The following is a 16,972-nucleotide window of genomic DNA, read 5'->3' on the forward strand; positions in this document are numbered from 1 at the left end:
CACCCCTACCTGGGTACACAGTCCCCAGTCCCCACTTGCAACTTTTCTTCAAACAGAAGTTGTACTGGATAGTTTTGTGTTGACTTGACACAAGCCAAAGTCATCTGAAAGGTGAGACCCACAGTTGAGAAAATGGCATCGTCAAATGGAGCTGTAGGCAAGCCTGTATTTTCTTAATTAGTGATTGTTGGGGGGGGCCCAGTCCATCCTGTGTTCTGTAAGGAAGCAAGCTGAGCAAGACAGATGAAGCAAGCCAGGAGGCAGCATCTCTCCACAGTCTCTGCATCAGTTCCTGCCTCCAGGTTCCTGCCCAGTTTGAGTTTCTGTCTTGACTTTCTTCAATGATATGGGAAGTATAAATCACACAAACCCTTTCCTTTCCAATTCGATTTTTGCTCATGGTGTTTCATCACAGACAGCAATAGTAACCCTGACTAAGAAGTCTTCCAGTCACCTCACCTCTCCAGCATTCCCAATCAGAGCCACTCAGTCCTGTTTTGACATGGCTGTTTCTCTCTCTCCTTCCCAGAATCCTTATCCATCTTTGGGACCATGCTAGCCCATAACCCTACCCAACCTTTATCTTTATTCTCATTCTCTCTCTCTCTCTCTCTCTCTCTCTCTCTCTCTCTCTCTCTCTCTCTCTCTCTCTCTCTCTCTCTCTCTGTAGTTTATAGAGGCAGAGTTTCTCTGCATAGCCCTGGCTATCCTGGAAGTCACTCTATAGACCAGGCTGGCCTCAAACTCAGAGAACCTATGCCCCTGCCTCCACGGTGCTAAGATTAAAGAAGTGAGCCACTGCTGCCTGACTTTATCTGCTCAACCTCTCGGTGGCAGACCTCTGAGGCTGGAATTTCTTCAACAACACCTGGCAGCCAGCAGCTGTCACTGTAGGGCGGCAGCCTCCCATCACCTGAGCTGACCAGCCCATCTCGGAAGCCTGCTTCTCCTTGCTTCAGGTTTCTTCTCAGGCCTAGAGTTCCTGCCCCACCCCCACCCCACCCCCCTTTTCCCTTTCTTCCTTCCTGGTCAGCCCATTTCCTGCAGCTTGGAGTCAGCTGCTACCTGTTCCGTCACTTCACTCATTAGCTGGTCATCACTTCACTCATTAGCTGGTCATCGGCACTGCCCTTCCAGGCCGACTAGGCACTGCCCTATGGTGGCCTCCCTCCCTTGCATTGGAAGTAGTGCTTCATTGCAGTCTTTTTTTTTTTTTTAAAGATTTATTCATTTATTATATATAAGTACACTGTAGCTGTCTTCAGATACACCAGAAGAGGGCATTGGATCTCTTTACAGATATTTGTGAGCCACCATGTAGTTGCTGGGAATTGAACTCAGGACCTCTGGAAGAGTAGTCGGGTGCTCTTAATCGCTGAGCCATCTCTCCAGCCCGCCTCATTGCAGTCTTACAGATTTCTGCGACACAAAGATAGGTTTCATTCCAGCATTTTCTGCTCCAGACCCCAGCATCCCTTCCCTCACCACAGCTGTCTGTGACCTAAAGCCCCCTTGAACCTGCCTTCTGATGTCACTTCCTCCTTCCCGCCCTATAGCTAAGATAGCCCATCACAAGGCTGCTATTTTCCTGTGGGCAGATGCCTACTCACAAGCTAGAGGTTTAGCTGGAGAGAGAAGCCTCCAACGTGGTTCTCAGGAAGGTGTGCACCTTAAGATCCAGGCTAGTTCCAGCACTGCCTTCTTCCCATGGCTCCCCCAACCTCTTCCAAGGCCTGTGTGTTCCCTGTACTTAACCAGCGACTCAGCCTTCCAGATTGCTAAGCACATGTGCCCATCTCCTGTTGGAGTCACCCCACCCCCACCCCCACCACACCCCCAATCAGACCTTGTGATATGAGCAGGTAGCACCCCTACTCAGAACCTGAACAAAGATCAGAAGTAAAACTTAAACAAAGGCTAAGGTATTCTGAGATACAGAGCCTAAGGAAGGAGAGGGAGCCAGGAGCCCAGGTTCTCCTCGGCTCCCTGACCAGAATAAGACCTCCACTAGGTCCCCATGAGGAGGTGTGGCCTTTGCAGGAGCGGCCCTCTGGACACAAAGATGCTCCGCACCCCACCCCTGCATACTGTAAATACTTAATCTTTCTTTAAAGCAGCCTGGGTGTCACATCCTCCGAGAAATCTTCTAACACTTTCTGTCAACCTCGGTTTCCCTGATCTTCTCCTGTGTTTCACTACTAGCTCAGAACACACTGCTAGTAACAGGGTTCTGTCCCTCTCCCTTTCAATACTGGGAACTCCTTTAGAAGGGACATGCATATCCAAAGGGGCATTTATCTCTTTGTCATGCTAGTCTAGTGCTTCCACAAGCACACAATAGATGTTCAAAAAATATTTGATGGACGAATGAAAGTTTGGAGATCGGCAGTAGAGTAGGGCAGAGGACGACAACACCACAGAGCAGTCACTCACGTGTTGTTCTGAGAGGTCTCCCATGGGCTATACCAGCCTTTTCTTTGTCTTCCCATGATGCTGGATTCCCTCCAGGATCCTGGTGGAAGTGGCAAAAGGGAAGGAAGCTAGATGGAAGGAAGCAAACTGGTGAAAGGAAATAGGCAGACTGAGTCACACAAAGGTCTGTTGGCTCAAATGGAAGGCTCTACCCAGGGCAAGGACATGGCTGCTGCTACCCAAACTCAGAGGTCTGATCCCCTGGGAGCCACAGGGCCCAGCTATGAGGGTCCTGGCCAGGCCACTCTGAGTTAGCTGAGTGATTTGGCAAGGAGCTGCCAGCTGTGAGTTGTAGAACTCTGTGATACTGGACAAAAGTATCTTTTCTGGGTTTGCTTTCTCACAGACAAGGGTCAGTCCACATGACCCCCAAGGTTCACTCACATCCAATAAGGGTGCTGGGAAGCATGGAAGGTTAGATGCAGTCAGTCATTCTTTGCATGGGAGCAGCTCCAGAGCAAATTAGGACTCAGCAAACATGAGTTGAGGACCACAGGGCTGGGAATAGATGTGGAAGCTTTGGAAGGGATGAAACCGGGATTAGCACACAGTGAAAAAAAGAAGAATCTAATTCTGCAATTTTACCTACAGTCATTTAATCATTATCTCAAGTAATCTCTCCTGTCTTCCAAAGGTCACAAGAGTACAAGTCACACTGTGTGAAGATACCGGATGGCTATCTGACCTCACTGTCCCTACCTGACCTCTCTGTCCCTTCCAGCACTGAAATCTCATGTCTCCGGGTAACAGGATTCTATCTTCTGTTTGCATCCCAGCCCTTTGATCCCCCAGTGCAGAGCAGACCACAGAGTGCCACTGAGTGAGGCTAGAGTAAAATTCTGAGTCTAACTCACTGATCCAGGACCTCATCAAATATCTCCTATGGCTCTGAAATGACTCTTTATTCGGCAGAGAGCTCAAGCTCTTGGTGGTTTATGTCTCTCAAGAACTGTAAGAACCACCACTAATGCCAGGCCCTATAGCGAGCCGTAGCAAGATACCCAGCAGTAGCATGGTTCCAACTCAAGCTTCTTGGGAAGCAGCTTTCTCAGGACAGAGTTCTGAAGCCACCCTGAGGCAGGCAGGGCTACACCAGAATGAAGCTGGATGGCTCTGCTTCTGTCCAAGAAGGTTGAGGAGAGGACAAAATTGTAGCCCATAGCCAGTGTTGCTAGGCCCCCCAAATCCTCTGCTTCCTACAAGCTTCAGACCTTCCCAGCAAGGGCAGGTGCCATCCTCAGAGCTCCATAGAGCTGAGGGTGTGAGGCTTTAAGGAGGCTGATCACCCCAAAAATAGATTTGTGTTTTTCACAACTTTTTTTTAACAAACTACTGGCATCTCTTGCAGCATGGGGAAAAAATAGCCTCAACTGTTAACAAATAAAAGATTACAAAAAGATTATTAAAAGCCCCAACTGTTCCCCCGTGGGTGTATGTGGGGAGTGAGGTGAGGGAGCTATGCAAATGGATCCTGGGTCTCTTCCCTCTGACCTGCCCCCTCCCCCAGCTGCCAGAAAGCAGGAGGGGCTGGGAGGAGTAAGCCTCAAGGCCAAAGGCAGGGACATTTGCGTGGACCTACAGCCATGTCCACCGTAAGCAGCATTGTCACTGCAGTCCTACTGGTTTCAGTGAAGCTGGAGGACAGAGTTTGGGAAGTCAATAGTTGGAAGGCTCCTCCTTCATGCTAAGGTCAACTTAGCCTGAATTGAATCCCCTGGGTATTGCTGGATGATGTTAAGCATCTTGAGTTTGAGGCTGCAGCTGGTTTCAACTCTGGTGGTAGCGTTGCTTGGGGCTACCCAAGAGGCCATGCAGTCCTTACCTGAGCCTCCCTGGAGAGCACCAGGCTAAAGCCCACAGATCCTTTTTGTGCCTTTGCCCCATACTGGGAGCTTGCTTGATATCTGGACCTCTAAGGATGCAGGAAGGGTAGTGGTGTAAACACCCAGGACACTGAGTTAGTGACTGGGCTCCTGTCCTTGCAGAGGCCTCAAGAAAAAAGATGGAGTGGTTGACTGGGGGACTCTTGTGGTGTCTCTGGCCCTAATCTTTGACAGGAGAATAAAAGCACCTTAAGCTCTGAGGAGCCCCTTCTTCTCTTGAAGCCTGGGATTCATTCAGACCTTCTTCATCTACCTTTCCAGGCTCAGCTGTCTCTTCTCTCCTTGTCTCCCTTTTTCCTCCTCCCTCCCACCCCACCTTCCGTAAGATTCGGTAACAAACACACGTGGTTGAACTTACATAGCTTACAAGGTGAGTAGGCAGGACACCGAGGACCCTAAGGGACATTGCTCAAAGGTCTGGCCGGAGGGACTACTGAGCTGAAGTTTCTTGAGAGAACTACAGTGATGGGAGAACGTCGGCAGCTGTAGCATCTCTGATCTCCTCAGAACCTCATTCTTTCCAGGGCTGGTTTTCGAATGGCTAAGAATGGAGTGAAGAGATATGTGGAGATTGCTGGCAGGCCACTTTGATTGTCACAGGCCAAATTTACCCTGCAGGGTGTGGTCATGACTGGCTTAAGCCCCCTCATACCAGGGAACGTTGAGTGAAAGGAGACATAGGCACTGAGCCATGCCACAAGAGGGCTGACTCAGGAATCCAGGGACCCAACTTGCGCATGAGAAAGGACTAAGAGTTGGTGCTCAGAGTTGAAGACTTTCCGTGGGACAAACAGGACACAAAGGTCCTCTGTCCAGACAGGTGCCTGGGCAGAGGACTGGGAGCAGATGCCAGGTTGTCCACTGGAAGCATGTGCCCCAACTTTGGTTGTCTGGGGATTACTACATGTTCTGAAAAATTCGCTGTTGGTCACAGACCTACCCTCTTCCTCGTGCTACAGGGAGTGCCAGGGGAGAGTTCTCTGGGAGTCTGAGCTACAGGTTGAAGCTCAGAATTAGAGGCAGCCCCAAGAGGAACTTGGAGTGGAGGTTTCTCTGACCCACTTTCCCTACGGGGAGCCTCAACATCCTAGCTTGGGTCACTCAGATGCAGACTTGAGGAGAAGCAGGTGAGTTGAGCTATGAAGTCATGGGTTCAGCTTGGGGGTTCTGGACACAGGCTGCCTCCAAGAACAAGCAGTGGTGTTTCAGGTAGAGGTGGTGTAGGGGGACAGACAAGATGCTAGATCAAGATGGTGAACAGCCTCTGCGACCCATGGCACACTCACTGCCCGAGACTTCACATTCTCTACAAATAAGGCTTGTTTGACCACTCATCCCTGTCATTAGCCTCTTTCTCTCATTCACCAAATACATGCTAATCTCCTTCTGACGCTGGTGCTGGGCTGGAGGTCATAGAGATTAGGAAGTGGAAAGGATGACCGAAATCCAGGTCATCAAGGGACTTAGGTTTCATAGAACAATGACTACTGATTCTATTTTATAGTATACATGCCCAGTATTGTGTGCTGTGAACTGTCTGGTTTAAAATTTTAAAATCCGGTAAGCATTACCACCACCACCACCACCACCACCACCACCACCACCACCACCACCACCACCACCACCACCTTTCTTCTCCTCCTACCCCTTGGCCAAGGATAAAATTGAAATTGAAGATTCCAGAGGAGATAGGTCTGTTCAGGGTCACAGAGCAGGTGGTCAGCATAAAAATCCCCACCAGGCTTCGGAGAGATGAAAATGCCCTGGGGCAGGTACCCGTGAAGAGGAATAGGAGCATGGGCCACCGCCAGTCTGCTCCATAGAAGCACATCCCAGTGTTGGTTGTCTGGGGCTTGCCACATGTGAGGCAGTGTTCAGTGTTCATGACCTGAACCTCCAGATGGCACTACACAACCCTGGCTCCCTTCTAGTCTTGGCTCTAACACCTTACAGGTTTTCCTCGTCTTCGATTTCTTGTGTGGAAATAGGCAGATGGCTGATGTCCCCACCACCACACACACCTCCACCCCGCCACCCCCCTCCTGTTTTTTGAAATTCTGGGGTGTGATCTTCTCATGTAGCTTTGTGTGACATCAGGAAGAGTCAGTGTGGTTTCAGTGACTGGGGGAGTTGGGATGGGGGAAGGGAAAACAGAGAAGCAGGCTCTGCACTAGCCTGGGGACCTCTTTCAGGCCACTCTGGTTGGGACTGGAGCCATTCTTGCCTCACAGAGTACACAGTGTAAGGAAGGAAGGTTATGATTATCCAGGCTGCAGTCCTTAACTCCATGTGCAATTGGCCAATGAGACCTGTTGATCTTAAACTCCAGAAGAGAAAGTGTGGCCTGGGGGCAGGATGAGGAGAACAAGATAATAGAAACATTCCTGAATTTAGTACCTGGGACCAAAGTGAATGTAACCATGGTCAGTAAGGTCCTTAAATGGGCACTTTAGAAAGCCCTTCCTAGTCATCTAGATTCTTGAACTCAGCCTGTGGCCCTTTCTGCCCTAGCCCATGTCCAGGGTTGCCCATACCTGAATTACCCAGCGGGGACACTTGCAAGTCCCAAGAAGCCTCAGGCTCAGGCCTGATCTCTGTGCTATTCCTCCTAGAGATCGAAAGAGCCTCTCTCTCAGCTACTACTGCAAGGGACCAATCCTCTGGGCAGGAATGGGGTGTTTGCTGGAAGCCAGCATGCTCTTGGTCAGCTGGGAATGGAAAGAGGAACAAATTGTAAGGGTTCAGGGCAGGGAAGTGGGGGGAGTTAGAATTTGGGCTATTGATCTATCTCTTTCTGTCCACAGATTCTATTGCCTAAAGGATTGAGAGTTCCCAAAGTATGGAAGGCCATCCAGGGATTGGGAGTCAGAAGATGCAAATCTATCCCAAAGGCTGGAAACACTAGGACAGAAGACACTTTCCTGGAGCACATGAGGCATAGGCAGGGGCCCTAAGGATTAGGAGAGGCAGGAGATTAGGTGACCCTTGAAGACCAAGGTGGCCCCAACATCACAACTGTTAATGTGGCCCATCCCACCCTGTGTTCTCTTTGATGAATAAGAATTCAATGGTCTGGGGAAGTTGGGGGACCAGGGGGGAGTCTGGCGCCTGCTTACCCAATGATCTCTTCCATACCTTCCTTCCCATCTTGGCCAGAGTCACAAGGAAAGAATGGAACCCAGGTTTGCACTGGCCACTGGCTACCAGCTATGTTCCTGCTGGTGACATCCACAGCAGGCAAATGTCCTTTGTCTCCTATTCTAATCTGGAAGCCACAGGTAGCTGCTGGACCACAGTTCAAAGGATGCTACGGACTGACAGATTCAGCACCAGGCTTCTCAACCACCCACTCTTTTTCTTCATCTGTCTGAAACCTTTCATAAGAGACCCAATACTAAAAGCAGAGGAGCTGGGGTGAGAGAACCCTTTCCCTTCTTCCAGTACAGTGCCAAGGGACATAAACTTACCTGCTGTGTCTCTTTAGAGGCCCAGCTGGCCTGTCACTATTTCTTGTCTGTAGACAGTGGTAGACTGGGCCAGGTTGTTGGAGGGGAAGGGGATGTGTTTAGAAACCTATTGGATTTTAAGGCTGGGATACAAATCCTAGCCTATGAGAAAGCAGGTAAATGCTCTGGTAACCAGGAGATGGCCTGGGGGCTGGCCTCCTGCTCTTACACCCCACCCCTCCCTACCCTATCCCCACCTCTAGGCCTGTACAGAGCCCAGGATAAACTACCTGTTCTTGCTTTTGTCCAGGTAAGTGTTCCTGGTGCCTGGCCTAGCTTCTGCCTCCCTTGGAGGCCCATTTAGCTGCCCTCAGACTCCTGGTAGGACTTGGCCTGTCCTCCTGGGTCCCTGGTGACTCACACTGCTTTGGAATTTCACTCACTGGCATTTTCTGACGCAGTTCCTAAGAGCCTGGCCTGGTGCCAGCGAACGGGCATTGCAACAGCAACCCCACCAGAGATTATTATTTTGTCTACCTGAACTCCAGGCCGTAGAGGTGGGGGATTGGAAGTTGGCCAGAAAAACCAGGTAGGGACAGGGAGGCTTTGTTCAGCCTGGTTTTACCTGTACACAGGTGGAGAACAGCAGGAAAGCAAAAGATTAGCATGGTTGCCCAGGAGACTGAAGACAGAAAACCTACACTGGCCATCAGGCTTCTTTCTTAGTCTGTATTTCTGAGGCCTCAATCTGTCCTCATATTCCAGCAATCCTCCTGCCTTGCCCTCCCAAGGGCTGGGGTTGCAAGTCTGAGGGCTTCTGGGAATGGATTTCCTGGCCTCAGTTTATCATTTGGTGGGTCTTAAAGGTTCAAGGGCTCCAGATGTAAATGCTGAGTGTGTACTGAGTCTATGAAAATGCATGGTCGAACCCTTCTGAACGGAGCTGTCCCCACAGACTCACATGCTGTGCCCTTGTTCTCTAGCCGGTGTTGCTGTTGAGGTAGGGTGTGGGGCTTTAGGAGATGGGGCCTGGACTGGCAGAAGTAGGTCACAAGAGGCAGGACTTTGAAGATCATTGCCCAGCCTCTGGTTCCCTGTGTCTCTGATTCCTGGTACACCATGGTCTGAGGGGCCTTACACTCATTATGAATGTAGCCAGCAGGAGTATAGCTAGTAGCCAATAGCCAGCCCAAAGCCAAGTTCCACTCTTTCCTTGTGATCCTGGCCAGGATGGAAGGGCAGGTATGTAAGAGGTCCAGCAAGCAGAGACCAGATCCTCCCCAACTTCCCCAGATGCAGCTACTGCAATGGACTCTGCCATGATGGACTGAAAGCCAAAATATATGCTTCCTCCATTAAGTTGTTCTATCAGGTATCATGTCAGTGACATAAAAATACATATTTAACTTATATATAATATAATATAATATATTATGGAATATATATAAATGGAAGGTCTGAACTCATTTCCAGCTGCCCTGGTTTCTGCATGCACATTTGCTTGTGTGTGTGCATGTGCATATGCCTGTACATGTGCCTGTGTGTGTGTACGTGCACTCGAGTGTGTGTGATATGCATGTGCAGGGTTGGACATACAGAGGCCGGGGACCTCTGTCTAGTGCTGGGGTTACAGCTGTACACAGTGATGCCCAGCTTTACGCTGCTCATGCTGCCATAATTATACAGCAAACACTTTACCACAGAACCATCTCTGGCCCCCGCCCTTCTATTTTTCACCACACTAAAAGCTGAACAGATAGCAGTACCACACTCTCATGCTGTAAACCGATATAAACCTCTTTGCCTTATAAATTTCCCAGTCCTATGTATTTTATTATGGAGGCCAAAATAGACTAAGACGGTCTCTACCCACACAAGATTTTTTTTTTCAAGTTGGGTTGGGGATTTAGCTCAGTGGTAGAGCGCTTGCCTAGCAAGCGCAAGGCCCTGGGTTCGGTCCCCAGCTCCGAAAAAAGAAAAAAAACAAAAAACAAAAAACAAAAAACAAAAAACCTTCAAGCAGACAGCAATATGTCATGGACGAGCAGGTTTATGGGGTTGTCTTAAGTCAAATTATCAGAATTCAATCCAAAGGCATGCTTACATGCTCCTTATATGCTTTGGATATTCTTCTGGTTTCCTTCTGTTGCCATTAACATTCTTAACAGGTATAATATATAACACATACAACATTACATGTGCCTGAGTTATGAAAAGTAACAATTTACTTTTATAACAAGTTAATTTGTTATAACAAGTTAATAAAAAGTAAAAGTTACAAAAAGGCCCAAACAATTTCGGAGGCTTTTTTAAGCTTTAAAAGTATAATATAATCCTAGTTCTGGGATGGCCAGGGCTACATAGAGAGACCTTTTCTCTATAACCGCTTCCCACCCCCTATATATTATATATAATATAATACATATTATACATATTATATTATACATATAATAATATTATAATACGTATTATATATAATATAATATATGAGAAAAGCTATATACCATCCCTGATTCTCCTATATATCCATCTTCCCCTCCCCATTTCCTCTTTCTCCCTCTGTTTCTACCTCTAACTTCTCCAACAGAGAAACTCTTGTTATGTAATTTGGGTTTGTCATTTCACTGATGATTTTTAGATCACTTGCATCATATCATGTGTGAACCCCTGAATAACATGTAATGTGGATTTACTTGCTTTGTGTTAATTTCTGTTTTCATCTTTTGGGTGGGAGGTCAGGAGTGATGGGGATGGAACCCTGGTCCTCCACACACTTACCACATGCTCTGCCATTGAGTTATTTTCTCAGCCTACCTACTTGCTGGGAATTCTGGGTTATTGTTTGCACACCATGCTAACTTGCTTTATTCGTTCGACCCTATGTTCCCAGCTATTGCACTTCACGTTTGCTACAGTATACCGCTCCTCAGCTATAGCAGGACTGGGCCATTCAGGTTCCCCAGACATTCATGCGCTTGTCTTTACATACACACATTCGAGCCTCCCTCGTTGAGGAAGTAACTGGGTTTGGAATTCCTGTGTAATGGAGAATATGCAGGTTCAACTGCACAAGAGAATGCTAAAGCACCTTCCAGGTAGGTGGTTTCTAAACAGTCCCAGCCAAGCAGAGTAGTGCGGGCCTGTATTTCTAGCACTTGAGACCCTGAGGCAGGAGGATTTTGAAGTCTAAGGAAGACTGAGCTATACAGTGAAACTCGCTCTCAAAAATACAAATAAATAAATAAATATTTCATCCGCTTCATGGTCTCATTTCCACATGAGTTTTTAGATATGACCTTAGACCTTTCTTTTGGGGATCATAATGGTCCCAGTTGTACCACAGAAGGACCACAGAAACAGGACCCTGCCTCAACAAGATAGAAGACAAGGGGCTACGAAAAAGTCACCTAAGGCTGTGTGGTACATGTACTGGTACACACATACACACACTTTCTCTCAAACTCAATAAATCAAAAGGAAGATAAAAACAAAACTTTTTTTTCTGTGTTCCAGAAATAAATCAGTGATACAATGTTTCACAAGCGAAAGACCCTGGGTTCTATCTCTGTTACCAAAAGAGAAACAATAATCTTAAAGGAATAAAACTTTCCTGGTTCTATAGAAACATATAAATGAAAAAAAAGGACACCCCCCCCCCGCAAACATGGAAAGTAGAAACATTACAAAAACAGTCATCACCAGAAGATATAGAAACCGGAAATCTGGAAATTGGCGTGATATTGTGCATAGAACTGTCTTCGTTTCCTTTTTGTTCTATAAGTTCATAGCAAACATTTAGAAACAGAAGGAAAGCTAGCAAGCTTCCTTCAAACAGCTCTAAAAGTTAAATATTTCTTCCAACATCCTCATTGCTTACCCAGGAGCAAAGCTCTCCATTGGCAAGAAGGGAGAATATTCCAGATAGCAGATACCATTACCATTTGAAAAACCTCCTAGCCATGGCATGGACAAGAAGAGACTTCTGACTGCTTCCTACTGTCAAGATGTATCTCTAGGGGACCCTCCCTGGACCAACAGAATTCCAAAGAAGCTGACTCAATTTTCAGAAAAAAAATTATACTGTTGAATCTTTTTTTTTTTAAAGATTTATTCATTTATTATATATAAGTACACTGTAGCTGTCTTCAGATACACCAGAAGAGGGCATCAGATCTCTTTACAGATGGTTGTGAGCCACCATGTGGTTGCTGGGAATTGAACTCATGACCTCTGGAAGAGCAGTCGGGTGCTCTTAACCGTTGAGCCATCTCTCCAGCCCAATACTGTTGAATCTTTAATGGAAGCATCTAGAATATGCAAATTCTGTCATTTATTTAGGTGATGGTAAGGATAGAACCTAGGACCTTGCTTGGAAACAAAAATATAGTCTACAGGTACTATCAAATGTTTTCTTCATGCTTAACTAGAATTAAACCAACAGACTCAAAAATTTTTGCCCCCTTTGAAAGTTTATCTCACTTTTAAAAATTATGTGTATACTTGTGGATGTGTGTTCTACATGAGTGCAGTGTGCCAGGAGAGGTCAGGAGAGGGCCTACGATTTGGAGCTGGAGTTACAGGTAAGCGTATAGGAATAAGCTATGGGTTCTGGGAACTGAACTTGGGACCTTGGCAAGAGCAGTAGATGCTGTTAACCACTGGACTATCTCTCCAGCCCTACCTTATCCCCACTAACACACACTTTAAGCTGTGGTTCCTGTACTGTTTCATTGGATTGGTACCAGGCAGGCAGCCCATCAACACAAACTCCATCCTTCCCTTGGTTCATGAGTAGCAGGCAGAGCCCATCTGCCAGGTCCCTGTGGTTTCTAAAGTGATACCAGAGATGACTGACAATTCAGTGTCTCAGCCACACAGCTGGAGTTGACACGACATTCTGCCCTGGTACAGCTAGGGTCTAGAGGTATTCTCCAAATACTTATGTAGAAATATGATCTGTATGGGCCTAGTGAACTGGTTTATCAGTTTATCCTGGCTGCTCTTCCAGGAGACCAAGGCTTGATACCCAGCACCACATGGCAGCTCACGGTAGTCCTTAAATCCACTTCAAGGGTGATCTAAAGCTCTCTTCTAGCTTCTGGGGGTACAAGGCACATAATATATGTGCAGACACTCATATATAAAAAATAGAATGGGGGGTTAGATAATCTGAACTGTAACCGTTTGAGAAAAATGGTTAGGTCACAAGATCTTATCCTTATAAGTAGGATTAGTGTCCTAAAAATGTGCGAGGGAGCTTATTTCTGAGCTACTCGAGGACACAGCCAGAATGTGACATCTAAACCAGGGCTGGCAGCACAGGTGTATAATCGCTGAAGCGAAAGTTCAAGGCCAGACTGGGCAATTTAGTTTCAAAATAAAAATTTAAGAGAGCCAGAGACTATACAGTGAAAGGGGAGCTAGATTCAGTTTCTAGTGAGAGAAAAACAAAACTCTGACAAAATCTGCTGGTGCATTGGGATTTTCTCCCACTTCCCAACTTGCAGGCCTGTGGACCGACCTCCCTCACTCCCTCCCCATCTCTCTCCGGACTTCCCGAGCTCCCGACCTCCCTCCTACCCCACTCCCTTCCCTTCCTCTTCTCCTGCAATACTGCCCAGGACCCAGTGCTCTCAGTAGACTGTCACCACCTTGTTTATACATGGTGCTGAGGGACGGGAGACTTTGAGAACCCAGTAACGAAGCATGGGGTTGAGGTGGGGTGCTGAGGTTCAGGCAGAGGACTGCGGCACTTGGGCAGAAAGTGGTGCAGACACTGAGGCCCGGGGCAGCCAACGAGGCCGCTGCAGCTAGCACTCAGCTAATCCGGCTCAGGGCCAAGCTGAGGCCAGGAGCTGGCACTGGTGTTGCAAGCTGGCCACTGTGCAGTGTAAGCTCTGCACCGCAAACTCGGGGTGGGCTTCGCAGACCCGCCCCTGCCTGCCTATCCATTCTAGCCTTGCCCAACGAGGCCAAGAGACCCGAGCTAGCAACTGCTTACAGATTCCCGGTAGGGACCCGGTGGCTTTCTTAAATGACTGTGATTGGCGAAAGAATCAACTCTAAAAATCAGACTACTTGAAGAGTCCCGAGGGGCCTGCCCTACCTAGTCAGCTCCAGTTAAGCAAAGAAAGGATTGGTTGGGGGATGGGAGGATGGGCGGGGCTTCCTGCTGCTCCGGAGAATTCCACCCTGGGAACAGAAAGTGCAGCTCCTCCTAACTCCCACAACCCAGCTTTTAAAAGAATTGTTACCACAACCCGACTCAAAGAGCCAATTCCCCGCAATCGTGTTTGCAGAAACTCCTGTCCTTGTGAATTACAGAACTCTTTATGCCCAGGTATTAATGATTTGCTTACAAAAGAAAATGAGACCGCTGTAAGGGGGGGAAAAAAGCTTTGGCATTAAGCTCTACAAACAGATAAAAGATGATACCAGAAAAAGGCTGGCCCAGAGCAATGTAGCGTTTTCTTTTGATTGGCTGTAGCTAAATGAGAAAGTTAAATACAGGAGATGTGAACCAACTTTAAAAATATTGGTTTGGGGTGACGGGCTGTGGGGTCTGGGTGCATTTAACAGTGATCAAGTTGAAACAACCAGGTTGTAACTTAGGACTCAAATGTTTGTAGGTGTCACACAAAGCTGTGGGGGATTAGATTCCTTGGAATGTAGAGACAAAATTTTAAATATCTACAGAGTTTGTTTGGTGAAAAAACTTGGCACCGAACATCGGTGGAGCATTGTACTTTGAAGACAGCTAGGATAACAATCTAAATTGTGCTGGTTAAATGAACTGACTCTTCTGTTTTTTCAGAATTATGAAGGAATTTGGTGATTAAATGAATTCTTTTTTCTCTTCACACTGGTAAGAAAATAGCCAGGTTTTTCACTGTCTCTTCTTATAAATATTCTAATGTGACAACTGAACATTTAAACCTCCGAGAATTTAATGTACTAGTAAATTATTTAGGCAAATTAAAAATAGGTAAAGAACATGCAAATATGATTCATTAGAAAGGAATTAAATATAAAAACATTTTAAGATGTTTTACATTCGGCCTTACGGGACAAGCCTATCTCCTCGGGAGGTTCAGGTGAGAAGCTCTCCAGTCCAAGGGTTGCCTGGGTTACGGGTTGAGTTTTAGGCCAGCTTGGGCAACTTTTAAGATCCTGTTTCAAACTGAAAAGTAAAAAGAAGGCTGAGAGATATAGCACAATGATAGGGTGCTGGTCCAGCATACCTGGTATCTCCAGAACTGAAAACAGAACTGAAAATTAGATTGACCCCTCCCCTCCCTAGTGTGGGACTACTACACTACACCTTGTTGGTGGGAAGAAAATGTTCAGTCAGAGATAAATTGTCAAACCAGTAAGAACTTCACTCCATCCCACCATTTGGTGGTAGAGCTTGAACCCAGGACCTCAGCATGCTAAATAACAATGCTTTTGTGATAGCAGGAAGGTGGTGGTGCACTTGGGAGGCAGAGGCAGGCAGATCTCTGTAAGTTCACAGCCAGACTGGTCTACAGAGCAGTTCAGGACAGCCCAAATTACAGTAAAACCCTGTCTCGAAAAGAAAAAAAAAGAAAAGAAAAGAAAAGAAGAGAAAAGAAAAAGAGATGAAAGAAAAAAGAAAGGAAGAAAGAAAGAAAGGAAGGAAGGAAGGAAGGAAGGAAGGAAGGAAGGATAGAGAACGCCTTTGTGGGAGCTGGAAAGGTGACTCAGGGGTTGAGAGTACACACTGCTCTTGCAGAGGACCTGGGCTTAGTTTCCAGAATCCTCATAGGGTGGGGAATCAAGGGCATGGGCACTCACATGTACATATATACACATAAATATGCACACACACATAATAAAATAAATCTTTTTTAAAGAATGTGTTTGTTTCTAAAGTATGGTTTTGCTATGTAGACTAAGCTGGACTTGAACTCCCAGTTTTCCTGTCTCTGTTTCCCAAGTCCTTGGTTATGGTGTAGACATGGAAAAGGTAAAACCTTCTTAAATGATAATATTCTACTCCCTCTGCTTGGTGGGAATAAAAGTTGGCAAACTTTATCTGGAAAATACCTAGATAGTCTATGTAGGTCCCCAGAGTTACTCTAAAGATTATGTAAGATTCTTAACCACTTTATGAACCAGCTGCTTCTGTTTTTAATTTCATTATTTTATCTTATTAGTGCATGGATATCTGTGCACAGTGTGAATGCAGATCCTTCAAAACCCAGAAGAATGCATCAAATCCCCTGTTACTGGAGTTACCAACAGTTGTGAGCTGCCATGCGGGTGCCTGGTCCTTGAAGAGAGCTTTGACTGAACCACCTCTCAGTCCTCAGCTACTTCTCCCATTGACTCCCATGTGTGCATCCTTCTGTCTCTTCTTAACTTCTCTTTTACCACCTTAATCCATGGGCCTAGGGACTGAATATAACAGGAAAGAACAGTTGCGTGGCTTTCCTTCTTTTCATAGAGATGCAGAAGCTTAAAACATTCTCATCTACTTTGATCCAAGGAAGTCTAATAAAAATCTAAGGAAATAACCTCAGAAATATTTAGTGACATCAGTAATGGTAGAGAAAACATCATGGGAAACAAGCCCGCCAGGGTGAAAGGAAAGGTTTAAATGAATGGGGGATGTCTGTCCATAAGACAGAATGTGGGTAGCAGTGGATGTCCTAGTGTGTGTCCACACACACCAGCTACATAATGGTTGATTGGTTAACAGTGGACTCTCAAGCATTAAGGAAAGATTCACCGATAAAGAAAAGTACAGAAGTGTGTAATAAAGTTATTTCAAGGGCTGGAGAGATGGCTCAGTGGTTAAGAGCACTGACTGCTCTTCCTGAGGTCCTGAGTTCAAATCCCAGCAACCACATGGTGGCTCACAGCCATCTGTAATGAGATCTGATGCCCTCTTCTGGTGTGTCTGACAGCTACAGTCTACTCATATACATAACATAAATAAATCTTTTTTAAAAAGTTATTTCCACATGTCAAAATTATACATCTTAACATTTTCTTCTGCATATTTTAAAAAATATTTCCCAGATTGATATGATACATTTAACTTTATATTTAACACATTGGGCTGTATCTCAGTTAGGGTTTCTATTTCTGTGAAGAGACACCATGACCATGGCAACTCTTTTTTTTTTTAAATATTTATTTATTTAT

At 46.3% G+C, this 16,972-nt stretch overlaps 2 long non-coding RNA genes across 2 annotated transcripts; one reads left to right on the plus strand and one right to left on the minus strand.

Moving 5' to 3' along the window:
• Positions 1-1,203: 1,203 nt before the first annotated feature.
• On the minus strand, positions 1,204-9,163 carry LOC103693695 (uncharacterized). Its single transcript, XR_596188.4, has 5 exons — positions 6,890-9,163; positions 4,714-4,896; positions 2,857-2,989; positions 2,434-2,540; positions 1,204-1,419 (listed from the first exon to the last, which is right to left on the minus strand). It is a non-coding gene; the product is annotated as an uncharacterized LOC103693695 (long non-coding RNA).
• A 4,818-nt stretch (positions 9,164-13,981) lies between these two features.
• LOC102550955 (uncharacterized) lies at positions 13,982-16,335 on the plus strand. The gene is made up of 3 exons (XR_001841368.3): positions 13,982-14,141; positions 14,616-14,666; positions 15,979-16,335. It is a non-coding gene; the product is annotated as an uncharacterized LOC102550955 (long non-coding RNA).
• The last annotated feature ends 637 nt before the right edge of the window (positions 16,336-16,972 follow it).

This window comes from Rattus norvegicus, chromosome 15 (genome assembly GCF_036323735.1).
Source record: "Rattus norvegicus strain BN/NHsdMcwi chromosome 15, GRCr8, whole genome shotgun sequence".
Lineage (NCBI taxonomy): Eukaryota > Metazoa > Chordata > Mammalia > Rodentia > Muridae > Rattus > Rattus norvegicus.